Source organism: Solea solea, chromosome 6 (genome assembly GCF_958295425.1).
Source record: "Solea solea chromosome 6, fSolSol10.1, whole genome shotgun sequence".
NCBI classification, from domain to species: Eukaryota; Metazoa; Chordata; class Actinopteri; order Pleuronectiformes; family Soleidae; genus Solea; species Solea solea.
The window spans coordinates 17,824,573-17,841,179 of record NC_081139.1 but is presented as its reverse complement, the minus strand read 5'-3'; the positions used below and the strand labels follow the sequence as shown (position 1 = coordinate 17,841,179).

Below are 16,607 nucleotides of genomic sequence, written 5' to 3'. Positions count from 1 at the left end.
TATCAGCAAACACATGCATATCCTGAACGTCCTTTGCTGCAAGAAATTCACTTAATATACTAAACCACTTTGAATATGAATGAAGGAGCATGATTATGAAACCCTAATTTGATCGTTTTAATTTTAAAAGCCATTACATAAATGTCAAAACATACAAAAACCGTGGCCAAAGAGGCTGTTGACACAATTCATGCATCCTGGACCAGAACAGAACCCAGTAGATTGTAGCTGTGCCAAGTCATTTGCACACAAATTAGACAATATATTTGTAGGAAATAAATAATATAGTTCAGTTACTTTTTCCTGTTTACATAGTATTGGCTTAGATTAGGGTTAGATTTGCAGTTAGTGCCACTCCATCCACCTAAATAGATGTTTGGTGCATAAGGTGCAAAACATAGAGACCGTCCATTGTCTCAAATGAGTCGGGACGAGCTGATACGATACACTGAATAAATTTGATATCAGTCAAAAATCACTGGATCGGATATCGGAAAACGAAAAACCTAAATGACGCATATGTACCGCGCATGAGTATGCACAGTCTGGTAAACCGCAGTGATCATGTCTGCTGTGAGGGCTTTTAACTAAGAGGAGAAAATGTTAAAAATGAGACCGATATCAGTACTCAAGGTGATATTGGTGTAGGAAACACACAAAAAAAGGTGCTATTGAGCCATCGCTTGTAGTGACTTCACACTATATGACGCACGACAATAATCTCCGTACCCAAATTTAGTCGCACACACACACTCAATGTTTTATTGCTCTTTTTTTCCAGACTCCATTTTCTGGAGCAGTGTATTTCTGTTCAGGTTTGAGCAAACATCCTCGTCTGTTTGGCTGCAGACAGCTGAGTTTGTTGCAGGCTTTGGCTACAGCTGTTCAGAGTTTGCTTCGGCAAGTCTCACTAATCAACCGGAGACTGCAGATCAAACACAGACCCGGGGCTGCGAGTTGAAAAACTCGACGCCGACTGGGGCTGAAAATTGACGGTGTAGACTAGAACAGACAAAACAACAGAGGTATTTCATTTAAATTCACGAGGATTACTTTAACTGAGTATAAATAATCTTTCCTGAACTATTGAAATATAAGTTGTATTTTATTTTAGAGAGGACTTTGATGATGATCCCTATACAGAGTTGGATTGTTATTGGCATACAGTAAAATATATATAATGTTAGGAATTTCCTGATACATTCTCTAAAGCTGAGACGATTTTTTTAACTCGTATGACTATTTTTGGGATTGGGCTCAGGAACAAGCACAGATTAACCCCTAATGACCAGCTCCTGATTGTCAATCATATGGTCAGATGAAAATAAAACCTGTTAATGAAAATGAGTTCGCCCCTTGAGAGGGTATTCGAACATCGAGCATATAGTGTGCGCACATAAATCGTAAGCTTTGGCTTTTCAGCGCATGCGAAAGTCGTACAGTTTCAGCAGTAGGTTTACAAAACATTAAGAACATTATATAACATGTATATTGTGTAAATATGTGGTGAAGGGATGAAGTAGTAGTCGTTAAATTGACTTGTGTGTAGTTTATACTTCTTGCCTACTCCTTTTCAAACATGCGTCGAGAAGGAAATTTAAATGAATGTTTGAATGTTGAACATGTTTGAAATAAATGATCTAAACTAAACTAAATATTTGCATACATAATGTATTTTAACTGGCCAATTATAGCATCCAGTGAATCATCTCAGTGATCTCGACAAGCCATGTTACAATCACAAATCAAAATGCAAGTGATTTTGCTGTACTGAAAAAACGAACTGAATTAAATAACAAATTAAACTAAAAAGTTCTCTACCAAGGTGATTAATATGACCCCTCTTCCTAACCTTTATTTCCACCTTATTTCTTGTCGTTTTACTCAAATGAACCCCCTTCTTTTGACACCGACTGTACTGTCAAGTAAGATGCTCCATTTTTTTTCAATTTTTTAAGCAGCTATCCTTTGTAGCGTTCTAGCTTCTGAAGAAATACAAAGACAGTCTTATTTAAATGGTTATCCTGTGTGTGCACGGCATGAGTCTGTGTGTGTGTGTGTGTGTATTTAGCTTTAGATACTGCTATGGATAGCACATCAATCTGTTTTCTTTAAGGAAAATATCTGTGTGTTCCTAAATCCTAACATGTCACACCTTCGGTTTAAGTTAGCACATTTAGTTTTCTCCACCCTCAAATGATTGTGAAAGAATCGGGCACAGAGAGTGTGTGTGTGTGTGTGGGGGGGGGGGGGCTCCTTGTATTTCATTGGCAGTTACGCAGCAAATACGGCTTTCAGATTGTATTTAAAGCGTACTTTTGAATCGTCCCAGCTGCTCCCCTCCAGTCCTTTCATCTCCATTCAGACAAAGCAAATAACAATACCCTGTGGGGGGAACACAGTTTTATTGAGTGCTTATGTTGCTCTAGATGACGAAGGAAAGACGGCTCTGACACAGCAGCCACACCCAGTGGAGCACAATACACTGCAAGTGTGCTCTTGTTGATCTTCAGTAAACACAAATTCACATTCAAGTCAAGTGCATCAACAAGAAGCAGGAAAAAAAACTGTTTGCAGGCCTTATATAAATACATTTAATAATGCAGCGATCCCAGTACTCAGATACCCCCCTCCTTCACCCACTGAAGTTGGTTGCTGTCTGGCGTTGCCCTTACTAAGCACTCAATTTAAACCATTCCCAAGGAGAGGCAGTGTGTAACAATGTTTGAATCAGGGAAACGTCGCAGACTCAGACAGTCCTCACCCCAAAGGAACACTGTGCTTTGAAAAGCACATGGCTGTGGAAGTGACAGAGCATCATAAAGCATCGCTAAAGCACGGATATTATTCTATTATTCTAATGTGATTGGATTACAAAACGGGGCTTTTACACAACCAGATAAATAGAGCAGGAAATGGAGCTGTCTCGCTGGATCTTCCCCCTCTTTATTCTTAATACTTAAAGAGAACAAAAGAGACAGGACAGGATGGACAACGCAGAGCTCTTCTGCAGTAGAAGACCGTCAAGAGCACTTGTTCCTGACAGCTGTGGGCCTCCAATTCACAGCAGTGTGCGCGCGATCACTTTTCAATGGTGAAGGAGGGACATATTTGTGTAAATTACTCTCATTCATGGCCATGCTTTGACAAGAGTAGAAGTGCAGCAGTAGGTGGGATTTTTTTATTTGGTTTCCATGCAGACTTGTGCAACAAACTCCAGACTGAGCTGTGCAGAAAACCTGACTGGAAACTGTATTAGGTGCAGGATACAGCGAGTTCTCCGCACTTTCATTCAGTGCCGACTCTACAGTCACTTGGAGACAGTAGAAATAAAATTCATCTTTCTCTCTATCTGCTCAATGGCCTGTCCTGGAACACCGTCTGATCATTTTCTATTAAACCTTTTTATCCAAGTTTGGCGAAGGAAGAAACATCATTTTCCAGCATCCTGCCTGAGAGACGATATTTTGTTATGACTCTCATCTCACCCTGTCAAACACCTCTGTGATGCCAGGTTCAAGCCTGTAATGCATGGCATACATAAAACTGCACCGCACTGGTAGTATCAGGGGCATGCGTGCAGTCTTCTCCTCTATGATGGTGCTGCGGAAAAAAAGCACTTTCGCCTTTAAAAATCTGTGACTGAGGCAAAAAGAAGAAGCTGCGGGGCTTAATAACTTACATCAGTTCGCTTTTGTGATTGGTGGTCGTTACCGAATATACACGGATATACGGGGATTCAATTCAGCGTGGCGGTTGACATATTTCACTGTCCTTGTGGAGGGAAACATGGGGTCAGAGACATGAAAGGCGGACACTAGATATTAGAGGTCAAGCGATAAAACGTTTTAGCTGAGGACAATATGCAACCTGCTGGCATCGGTGGACACAGGCTCCAGTGGTGGCTGGTGTCTGCATTGCCACCGTCCGTCAAATTTAGATGCAGATCACCACTTTGCATAGACTGGCCAGTAACCAACCTAGCACAAAATATCTGCGTACATGAATTTCTCCTCATGATAAATAACATATTTAGACATCATTTTGTCAGAAGGCAACAACAGAAAACTTCCAGCATATGAGAGTCAGTAATGCATGTTGAATATCTGCGACCTGGCAAAGTTACCGGAAGGAATTTATAAAATAAAAACTACACCTGCAAGCAAGTAGGACTGGACTTGACAGGCCTGTACATACTCCACAGGAATAGAGAAATGTGTTATTTTTCTCAAGGTGGCAAGAACAAGAGGCAGAGTTAGTTCTGGCCAGGACATTTCATACTTCACATTTCATACTTCACAAGAAACACAACTCCTGAGAAGTCCACATGGGGAATGACCACATTTCCGCAAGCAAGTCCAGTCGCCAACAGCCAACTAGTGAAGAAGACGACGACTATGATGACTGAGAACCTTCACGGACATTTCTGCATTAACCACGCAGACAGACGATGCTGTCAAGAATTTCTAAGAGTAAGTTCGGGCCTGATGTCATGTCCTACACGTCACTGTTGCCCTTTGATCTTCATGTGATGTCATCAGTTTTATGAAGAACATTAAGAAGATGAACAAAAACACCGAACAAAAAAACCAAAAGGGCATCCAGCACCTCTCGTACTGGATGCCATGCTATGTTTGGCATGTGCACAGGGATGTTTGAAGCCCATCAGCAAAGAGGGAGACTGAGAAGACCAAGAAGAAGAAGAGCCAGATCAGCAGCAAGAGGGATAATAAGACGGACAATAAGAAGGAGACGAAGACAGTCGTTTGCCTTTCTCTTATCTATGATTGTGATGACTATCAAACAAACTGCTGCGTATTTTTTTCATTAATCCATAATCCATAGACTTAAAAGTCTACCCACCACGGTTTCCAGTAGAGGAGGATTCAAAGTAGATCTAGATGGAGTCATTGTTTAATAGTGTTTAAAATATAAGAATGTTGGATTCTCCTTTGACTAATTGAAATTAGACGCATTGAATATACTGAACTCTCTCGTTGTCTCCCGCTTTATCACCACATCAGGGTGGTGGGGGGGCTGGTTCTAATGCTGTGGATGATCCGTGTATTTTAAAAGACATAATGGTTTCTGAGTCATAAAAAATGAAAGGGGAGCGCAGATCAAAGGCAAGCGCTCAGAATTCCCAGTTGTATTTTCTTGGAAATTGCATATTTCATTTTCATTTATTCTATCTTTTTGACTGACTTCAGGACACATTATTGCCATCCATGGCTTCTCACCGCCCTCTGCGTGGCACCTGGTGCCATGTCATGCGGGTAAGCTATGGCCCGAGAATAGATTCTGCTCGGAAAATAATGCATCCCAAGCAAAACAGCTTTGGGGAAATACTGCTGTGCAGGAGTGTGAAAGCTCCAATAAAAGATGTTTTCGCCAGTAAGTCACACAACGGTACTGGTTCAGGCCAACCTGGAGACAAAGAGGTGTAAAACAGGTAAGATTAAGAGGGAGGACAAAAGAACAAATCTTACGGCACACTTTCTCCATCTCCCAGCATGCCTCTGTGCAGCCAAATCAACTGACAGACCAATGCCGATGAAACTAACACGATAAATGTAAAGAGCCCATGTGGCTGTAACGGCAGCACTTAAAGGATATCGTGTGACAAAACAAGTCAATGTGAGGAGTAAAAGTGCTGCTCCATATGCGATGACAAGGAGACAGCCCGACGCTGAGTGTTCCCTGTCACATTTCTTACGCGTGCACCAACATTTTGCACACATTCCGCTTTTCCCTTTTACTCCCTGAACCAGTTTTCCTCGAGAGACATGAAATAAAAATGATCGTGAAGACATTTCTTCGATAGTTCTTGCGGGAGGAGTGTGTTTGATGACATTTATATATCACACCTCTAAATGCACCCCATCCTGAGGTACTTTTAATGCCACATGTGTTATCCGTCACTTCTGACAGAGTTGCAGATTTACAGGACGTCACAAACCACAAAGAGGGGAAACTAATTTCTCCCTGTGAGGCTGCAAGCACACTCCACACTACCACCGGACGCCATGAACAAAACAAAAAAGGACAAAATAAATAAGATGCCTTTTGCAATTATTACCGACGTAAAGCATGCACTGAAGCATTCTTGCAAGTAATTGAGCTTCAGTGTGTCTGTACCATCTTGATTATAAATATTTATATCTCATAGATCTGCACATAAGATCACACATTAATAATTTTAAGTACGTTTTTTTTAATAAAAATGAAAACAATGATGTTAAAATGACCATTCCCTCCTGATTTTGTGAATCATAATAGCGCAATCCCTGTCGAAATAATCGCAAATAGATATTCAAAATCGTTGAGCCCTAGCCAGTATCCCATTTCTGTTGGGATGAGCCAATATGATCAAATGCACTGGAGTGGATGCCAAAAAATGGATATAAACATATGGACACACATGTAAACATATAGATAAATTACGATTAATTATGCATTCGCTGTAGAGAGAGCGATATGCCACCAATGTCATGTGACCAAAATGTGTAGTAAGTAATAAAATACTCCACTTGTAGTACACTATTTTCATACAATGACTTTTCTCAAATTTGTGTCAAGTTTCTATGTTTAATAAGTGTTAAAAAAGATGAAGTTTAAAACAGGTAACAGGTTTCTTCAACTGTTGCTTTGGAGCCAAATTGAATCTGTAACTGGAGGATTTTGCCAGATGTGGTGATCGTGCGAGTTCCGTGGACGTACTTTAGGAGAAAAGAGGAGAAAAGCAAAACAAAGGCGTGTATGGGACTGGCATCGGTATCAGTCTTATCAAGGCTATATTGGTATCAAATAGCGCTCAAGTGCATACAGTTAATGGGGAAATAATCTGAATCATAATGTGACCAAGTGCAACAGGCAAATTGAAAGACACTGCAATTATTGATTCATTTGATGAGGATAAACTGGGTGACAAAACGGCATAATGATGAAATTCTGCAGCGCTGCTGGAATTCACAACGCCAAAAAATTGAGCCATGCCTCTTTTTCCCCATTTTTGTAAATGAGAATCCACAAGTTCTTGTTTTTTTCATTTTGTCCCCTGACAATTTACCAAAATAAATGAACGCCACGTCTGGAATAATTGACCCTGTTTGAGGTGAAGCTGTCTCGTCCATGTGTCAGGCGAGAAGTGTATAAAACGGATCACAAACACAGAGGGAGAGACGGTCACAGTGGCTGCTCCTCGCTCAGTCACAGACCTGATGCTGTAAGAACAATATATCATCAGACTGGTGGTGCAGCACATGGTCTGATCTGACTGCTCTTATCATCACACTCACACATTTTCACCCGGCTGTACACACCAGACTTTATATTTATGTTTTCCTCGAAGCTGAACATTGTTTTGTTTTTTTCTTTGACAGGAATTACTTTCTCACTTATGAGAAGCTTTTAGCTGAATTTGGCAGAAGCCGCTCATGTCTATAATCACATTTTAGCATCTAGGCTTCCATGCAATGCATTTACTGCACGACTACCAGACTCCAGGTCCAACACTACACAAGTCTACCAGTTCTTCTGACTGACAGACGCACTGATTAACACCATTAGAGCAGTGACAGGGTGACACATACAGGATGAGTTCTCCTCCTATATCAACATGCACTCACTTTCATTCTGCTCTGCTTGTGAGAGGCTTCGTTTTTTGAATTCTCAATCAGGATGAGTTCACCCTCGACGAGTCAGAAGTCAATCTGAGGCATGAATGCATGCTGTTTTAGATTTGGAGCTTAAGTTCCTCCCCACTATCAAAGACTAGACATATTCTCGTGGCCGCGGGTGGTGGTCATCATCATCAGCAGCAGCAGCGGCGGCGGTGGTGGTGGTGGTGGTGGAGGCATTATCAACAAAATCCGCAGGGATTATTCAAGGGAGCGTCACTCACTAAACATCTGCACTGATCTGACACACACACACGGATTACTTTGCTTCCCATCCCGATATTGTCCCACAACAAAGTACAGACACAGGAAGATGAGATCAGCAGAGGGTGAAATACTGAGCAGGCAAATACTGGATGTAAACTTCCTCTCTTATTAGAATCAGGCTTTTTAATGTCATGAAAGGAAAAGTTGGTCATGTAAAGTGACTGGCTTTCACTCCACTGAATCAATCAGGCAAGTTAAAATAATAATACTGACGATGATAATAATAACAACAGTAATCTTACCTGTTATGACAGCAGTAGGAATTCACTGCCTCAGATTAATCCGTATTTTGTCACTAAACAAAACTGTGCACACACACACGCATCACTGTAGATACGGCACGCGGCTAAATCTCCCCGGGGGAAAAAAAAACCAAACAAACAAACAAACAAATAAAACAACGTACACAATATCCGCGCGTGACTTGAAAAGATGCAGCTCTCCCTATTGTGTCGCGCTACATGCAAGCACCGACTGTGCCGAGATGAGCTGAGCCGCCGCGCCACTACTGTCTCTCCATCCCCGCCTCTCTCTCTCTCTCTCTCTCTCTCTCTCTCTCTCTCTCTCTCTCTCTCTCTCTAGATGACGGCGTGGGGCTGTCTCGCAGGTTGCATATTGGAAAGCTCTCTCTCTCTCTCTCTCTCTCTCTCTCACTCGCGCGGATGCGTCAGGTTTCTCTCTCGCCTCTCCTCCACTCTCTGTCTCCCCCTTTCTTTCTCACTCCGGGACGCACGCGGGCAGCGGAGAGAGAGAGAGAGAGAGAGAGACCGCCCCAGATCCCAGTTGAGCATCCTCACTGCTACAACCACCTAAACGGAACACACCCTCCTCCTCCTCCTCCATCCTCGTCGTCCTGCTGCTGCTCCAAGTGTCTGACAAGTTGATGTTCCAAACATCTTTCACAGGACTCGGAGTAAACAAACAGTTATTTTCCCATTATCCATTAATCTGCCCACTTTTCACCCCTTGATGAACAGATTAGGTGAATTCAAATGTCACAAAATGGTGTCAGAGTTGTCAAAACATGTTTGTCCCCTTTTTTCCAAGATAACTTTCACTTTCCATATCGGGCAGTTATTCAGTATTGCGGTGTGTTTTGACTGTGCAATAACAGTTTAAAGGGATAAAAGACAAACAAAACTGATGTGTATCTACTCTAACATGACCATCAACAATCTATTCCACATTTACAATTTGAACTTTGAGCTAATTTACATTATGTACAAAACAAAATGTCAGTTTCGGCCTGTTTTTGGAGTACATGTGCAGGCGTTTTTATTTTTGTGTGGTACTCCTTAAAGCAGTGTTTCTTGATCCTGGTCCTGGGGACCCACTGCCCTGCATGTTTTAGATGTTTCCCTGCTTCAACACACCCGATTCAAATGAATGGGTCATTACCGGTCTTTTTGCAGAGCTTGGTGATGCTTGGAGTTATGGTAATGAGAGGTACACATGGCAACGACAGGATGGTCACAGAAGGGTTAAATGTCTGATTGTTGCTCCCCAAATACCCTCATAATGAGGGATGTTTTTGTTGTTTTTCCACAAACCTAAAACTCCTTTTCTTCTAAATGGCTATTGATATGTCATAAAATTCAGGGGTAAGGCATCTGAGCATATGATTGTTAGGTCTATTTTGTCTGTGTATAAGTGAAAGGGGGCCTCTGTCTAAATGACCTCTAGCATAGTCTATACATACAAAGTACATTTGGGCGTGCCCACCTTCAGTTTTGCTGTTTGTGGCCAAACTGGGCGTATTTCGCAAAGCGGCTGTATTTAATGTCTGAATTATTCATAGATGTGTTTTGGTTGTAATATAAATGAAGCCAATCAGGGTTTTGCTTGCTATTTATTCCCCTTAGAAGCCAGGTGCTCCTGTGCCAACAGTGGCAAACTGAACGATTCTCTGTTAAGGAGACAGATCTGCTCGTGGGCCCTCGCGTGCAAGCAGCTCCCAGTGAGTCAGGCAGAAAAGACAGAATGGAAGGGTAACAATGTAGAATAAAAATAAAAATCTGAACTGAAAAAAAGCAGTCTTTGAAGTTAAAATAAGTTAAAAGCATATGCACCTGATGCTTTTACATACAGATTTGCAGGTGCATGTGGAAATAGGAAGAGGGAGAGGTGGTGCAGACTGAGACGATGAGATCGGTCAGCTCATACAGCACTGATGAAGAGCTTCAGTGCTCACGTCGGTGTGTCCTGGACATGGTTTAACATCTCATTACTCAGCTTCTTGTGCCCATGTTATACTTTAATTGTTACCCTGCAGCCACCTCAGGGGAGCTGATGCTCTGACAGGGGGCGGCTGTAGCACCGCAAGCTCCTGCACTAATAAGTACGAAGTCCTTGGCCAGTAGACCCTCTGCCTCTGCCGTCTGATCCATTGTCCTACAGTGTCAACAAGTCCATTAGACTGCACAGGATAAGCACATGTCTGTGGTTGGTCAAGAAGTGTTTGCACTGCAGTGGAGTTTGTAATTAAAAAAAATAGTAGTACCAAAAAAGCAAAGATTAAAATCTGCACTGAGGGAGTACTTGCAATGATTTTGTCATTTGTCATATCTGACTTTTCTATAAACCAAAGAGGAAGTAAAGATTATTCTTGCTACGTAGAGAATTGATGACTTACGTGCCATCTTGAAATTAAAAACAGTAACGATTTTTTGAGGATCGAAATATTGCATTGAACGGAATGTTCTTCAGATAGGTGTATTCATAAAATAATCCTGTAACATTCCACTTGTTTCCCCCCTCACATCTTAGTCTCACTGTGGCCGTAAAACAAAGTTATGTTCTTTTTCTAGGTCAAACACTGTATCTAACAACATCATCACAAATGTAAGGTACTGTAAGTGGGGCACAGTTTTGTCAAATGAGTCACTGTCTGTGTATCTGTTAGAAGGTCCTATAAAGGACAAAAAAATTGAATTTTGCACTTTCTCACTTGCAGACTCTGGTGTGCTTCTTGAAAACAAAAATCAAACATACTTGGTCTCGGGAGTGCACTTCATTCAACTGGAGTCATTCAAGCGTTGTGCTTGTACTTCTTGGTTCTTGAAAAACTTGGATACCACCCACAGGACCGAGAGAACAATTTGCATACGCCAAATTGAGGTTTAGTTACTGCTGCCTTTTCTTTAATAGAGGAATTAAAGGAAGCGTATACAGTGCACTTAAGACGAACCAGATAATACATACAGTAGATGCCATTTGGGCTGTTTCTTGTCGACAGAAAGAACTACAAATGTGGTTGTGCAGAACGAACTAAAGTCACAATGGAACCTAAAGTCCCTTTCACAATGGAATTAGTGGAATTAGTGAACAACATTAAAAATAGGTGATTGGCGCCATACATATGTATAATTATCACCATAACTATGCATCAAATGTGGGGCAGATAGGGAACTTTGCCCGTGACAACACGGTTGCCAGTTTGAGTACCCGCCAAGTCAATAGCTAGGGTAACCCCGAGCAAGGTACCCAATCCACATTGCTCATTGTTAACTGGACACTGGAGTGTACCTCCTCGTGCAGGCTCCAAGCCCGGATAAACTGGAATGGTTTGCATCAGGAAATGCAAACCAAATCAAGTGTGGATCATCCGCTGTGGCAACATCAGACAGGAAGACGCCAAAAGCAGTAAAAACAAACAAATCAAATGTGACATCACTAATGCGTTGAAACGAGTCAGAGGAATAAAATTAAAACAGCTCAATGCTCAGTGACAATGCTAGACATTACTATTTTGTTTCTTTCACCTCTGACCCCTCGTTCAAACTCAACAGTGAGGGATCAATTTTAAGATGCACCTGCTCGTCTGACCACCATGGAGTCGCTGCCCCACAAGACATCAAAAACTCAGGTTCTCTCACCACGTTCAAATAGCAGCTCAAAATCCACCTCTCCAGACAGGCATATTCTCTTCAAGAGGTTTCTTTTCTTCCTTATCTACACTCCTCTTGCATTCTCAGTATTTCTTGTTCTGTTCTAAAACGTCTTGGTGTATTTTAATATATTTCTGTATTTCATATTGTTGTAATTTTTGTACGGTGACCTCGAGCGTCTTGATGTATCAATCTCAATCCATAGCCATACCACTCTATTGTGCACGTTCGTGTGTAAACGTAAGGTATCCCGGCCTTTTTGAGGTAAAGGCGTAGAATAGAGTGAAAGGACTAACTCGGGTCACATTTCAAATGGAGAAGTATACTCTTTTTTCTTTCAGATTATGCATATACAAGGACGACAACACTAACATTTGTGAGCAAGTTGTGTAGCTACAATAACCACAACAAAGCTTGCTTGTGCCCTCTTGTACCATTGTACATTTTTCTGATATGTCTCCACTTTGCTTCAGACAAGTATAAAACAATTTTCATAATCTCCAGCAAAAACCTTCACGTCATGTCTGCTTACACCATGATGTGTCGTGTTCTTGAAGGGGTGACCCATTTTGTAAGCGTAGATTTTAACCACTACCCCTTGTAAATAATTTCCAAGTACCAAGCGGTAGGGATAAAAATAAGAAATGTGACTCGGCCTAACCCCTTATTCCCACTTGTTTAGAAGAAATGCTTGAAATAAATCTTCACATATGACCCATAGGAAAAACCTAAACTTGGCTCCTCATGGTAACAACAATACTAAGAACATTAGGCTTGTAGCAGCTTGCAGATAACTGTGATAACATCCCATATTGTACAACATACCACCCAATGTTCCCATTACTGTGAATGAAGAACACGCAGTAAGTGTAGTTTTCCCACGAACACCACTAATGAGCGATTTCTCTCCTCATGATAAGCACATTAAGTCCCACTAACTATCATCATTCATCTCTGTCTCTGACTTTTCACTTACAAAAAGGGGAGCTCCCTTCATTTAAGTCAGATTTGCCTGAAAACAATCTATATGTTATACTGGTATTGACAGGGGAAGCAGGGGCTGGAGGTCAAACAGGTCCATAACCTCCCCACAGCTACACCTCAGTCAATACAATGATTTCTACTAAAACCTGTGAATGTGCCAGTATTCAGTCATTCTACTACATTCCATGATGCTATATGGACTGTCGCTTGTGTGTGTGTGTGTGTGTGTGTGTATGTGTATGTAAGCTGAGCCACTGACATTTACATAATCACACAGGCTGCCAGAGCTAGGAGTGCAGTGTCACAGCACGCTGTCTAAGCATCTGCAAGGGGGGGCGTCTAAGTGAAATTTGGTTTGAAATGTCTGAGAAGCTTTCAGGGTTGATGCTCAGCAGCTTTGACAAGTCATTCTTACACTGCATCTGTAGCTCACATGACCACCATTTAGCATTTCAGTGCCATGCTAAATTAGAGCTTCCACAGGAGAGCAGTGCGTTTCAAACGGCAAATTCAGATGAACAACAATCCACAGCACAATTATGGTAAACATAATAATCACGATATCTGGCCCCCCCCTGCATGTGTCACAATCCAAGTCCAAAAACCACTCACATACAATGTCCGTCCATGCATCTTCTACCTCTTTATCCTCAACATGAGGTGCTGGTGCCAATCCCAGCTGGCATAGGGCGAAAGGCGGGGTCACACCCTGGACAATCTGCATGTTTTTGGACTGTTCGAGGAAACCGGAGAACACGGAGAACGTTTATTGTATGTTTCAAGTTCAAAATGTACAAACTCGAAGTGCATCAGTCTGTGTGAAGTCATTTATGCATAGTCCAGCAGAGGGTGCTCTGAGAGCAGCTTGGCTTTAGATCCATTGAGCCAATCAGAAAAATACTGTAAGACAGTGATGTCATGAGATTTTGCTGTAAAAATGGAGGACATAAGCTAAGCCGTCCTCCTGAGTGGGCAACTGTGGCATTGAAGCTCGAACAGAACAGCAATATAGCAAGTCATTTAATAATTGTTCAAACTTGATTTTTGATTTTTTTACTCTGCAAAGGGAACAGAACAGTATCCACAAGTGGAAAGACACAGTCCCATTCAAGCATTTGTGCTCCAGCTGTACAACTGCACTGGCATTGAGAAACTAAATACAAGTCAGCCTTTCCTACATGCTTGCAATTTTGTTAAACACACCTGGATTGTACACCTCTCTAGTATTTCTCTCCTCTAATGGGCCACCTTACACTGCAGGGCAGCTGAGGCTTTAAAGGAAGAGTTTTCTTCCAACCAGAAGGTCACGGTTCGATCCCCATTCTTCACTCTTCTACATGCACAAGGTGTCCTTGTGCGTGACACTTAAACCCCAAATTGCTCCCAACCGATGTGTGTGAGAATGGGTAAGACACAGATGTGTGACAAAAAAAGAAATCTGTGTAAATCTGCAAATGGCAAAAACAAAACAAAAAAACATGCTTTGAGTGATTATCCATAAAAATACAAACCATTTAATCAGAACCCCCGTACAGTTTGTTTTTTTGTGTGTGTGCTGTGATGCAATTCAGACATGGCTTATGACACGTGGGCCTCATCTGGCTCACTAAGTACTTGCCAATGCTGTAACTCAGCCATAGGTGCCAAAGGTGGCCCCGATTAGGCCCAAATGTGTCTGCTATGTGGGACACAGACAAAAGGAGTAGTGAGTGCTTCAGCCGCACAGGAAGGGGAAAAGGTCTGTGGATTCAAGGTCTGTGGCAGTTTTCCAAGCAAGTCTGTCTCCTACGATCATTTCTCATTTGCACAAGGTTTGTTCGCAGGGTATAAATTGAAGGGGGACACTTTCTAAAAAAAACATCCCTGCCCTTAAGCGCAACAAAGATTAAAAAAACAACAACATATTAACTCCAACTAAATACTGCGAATGAACTAACATGTCCCCCAATTAGTACATGTACACATTTCCCGGGGTCTTAAGTCAGGAGCTTGTCTCAAAATGCCACGTCTTACAGAGCACATGCAAATGAAAAACACACACACGTACACACACACTCACACACACCAACACCATTTGGCAGTCCAATGCTTCAATTTCAGAGGTGTGACTTTGTAGGAATGGTGTGTCATAATTTACTCCCCAAGGAAACTGCATGTTTAAAAATGACTGCACACCCCCCCCCCCCTCTTTTGCATGAGATAAATATATTCATATGACTCCATGGGCCTTTATGAGCCACATAACACCAGCACACCCTGACAGTCCAGGCTTGCAAAGAGCAAGATTATGCATTTGGATCACAGGGTGTGTAACGTTTGCAGAGAAAATTTAGCACGATTAGTGGCCATGAGAGCCTCAGCCAGAGCTACTCCAAAAACTCCAGCTTGCCTTAGGAAGTAACAACAATTCTGCAGTCAAGGAAACACAAAGGAACAGTTTACTCTCGAACATTAGATGGAAGTAGGGTGGCCCTTTCCAAAACATGGAGGACACACAATTGCACGACAATGCAGTTTGGCCCATGATAACAACAGTATGATGATACAGTGATCCTGAGACCCTTCGTTCATTGCAAGACTATTTCACGCTGGGCTGAAACGATTAATCTGTGTGCAAGTTTTTTTTAATAATTAAAACAACCATTAAATCTTCTTAAATGAGAATATTTTCTGCTTTCTCAAATCACTTTGTTTGTGGACAAAAGAAGACATATGAGAATATTATAATTTACGGGTTGCTTTTTGGTATTTTGCGGAGCAACAAGTACTCGATTAATCTTGAAAGTAATCGAGAGGTTAATTGAATATGAAAATAATCCTTAGTTGCAGCCCTAATATGATGCATGCGTAACAGAACAGTATTTGTATTTATTCACAAGAAAACATCCATTTCAAAAACTGACAACTGAGATCCGAGAACAACACCTTGCAAAGTGCACAGTCTCAACTTAAATGCAACAAATAAATAAAGCTGCATCATATCAAGTAAATGCATGGTTCTCGAAAAAAAAAAAAAAACAACATAACGGAAGACATACCGGTGCCACGTCTGGTTTCTTTTATGTTTATCATCAATCCTTTTTTTTATATTGAACTGGTCATTTGCAGAGTGTCCATTTGGACATGTTCTAACCAGAAAAGCACAGGTGTCGCTGATCAGGCTCTGTTCGGTTCATGTAAGTCAGAGCAGTGTGACGGTGAACCGGCATGCACCCTGAAACCGAGCAAGCTAAATGGCACTCAGCCATCATTCATTTGAATATTTACACCTGTGAATTTCCTACTGTGACCTTTAAAAATGGCTGCTCTGCAAAGGGCCAATTTGCAGCCCAACATTATGTTGAATGTCACTTTCTGTCTCAGATTCATTGTGAGTGCCTGTCACCTTTTTTATTTCTCACCATATTCACTCTGAATGTGATATTATTCGCCAGTGTTGTTGTTAAAGTTGCAGTTTGAAGTCTGTCCTTTGCATAGAGATAGAATTATATCTGAAACTATGTGGTTTTTTATTATTATTATTGTTATCCTGATAGATATACTGTAGTTATGAATGTGAATGGCCCCTGATAAGACTTGTTTGAGGCTCAGACAAGCAGTGCCAAGAATCCAATGACCATGTAAAGTGCTGATGTTAAGTTTGGACAATTTTGTGCAATGCTCACCGTCTCAGGATAATGTGCTTGTAAGCACAGCCAAGGCTGATGGAAATGTTGTTAGTCTGCAGCTATTAGGTCGTGAGCCACAGAAGTGGACGACCCCCCCCCAAGTTTGACCTGCTGATAATAAG

General features: G+C 41.6%; 1 protein-coding gene across 2 annotated transcripts in view; it reads right to left on the bottom strand.

Moving 5' to 3' along the window:
* cntn4 (contactin 4) overlaps positions 1-8,617 on the bottom strand; it is a 211,960-nt gene extending 203,343 nt beyond the window's left edge. For both annotated transcript variants that reach the window (XM_058632553.1, XM_058632554.1), the window contains exon 1: positions 8,189-8,617. The gene's annotated coding sequence lies outside the window, so the exon portion shown is untranslated. The remainder of the gene's footprint in view (positions 1-8,188) is intronic.
* Between the last annotated feature and the right edge of the window lie 7,990 nt (positions 8,618-16,607).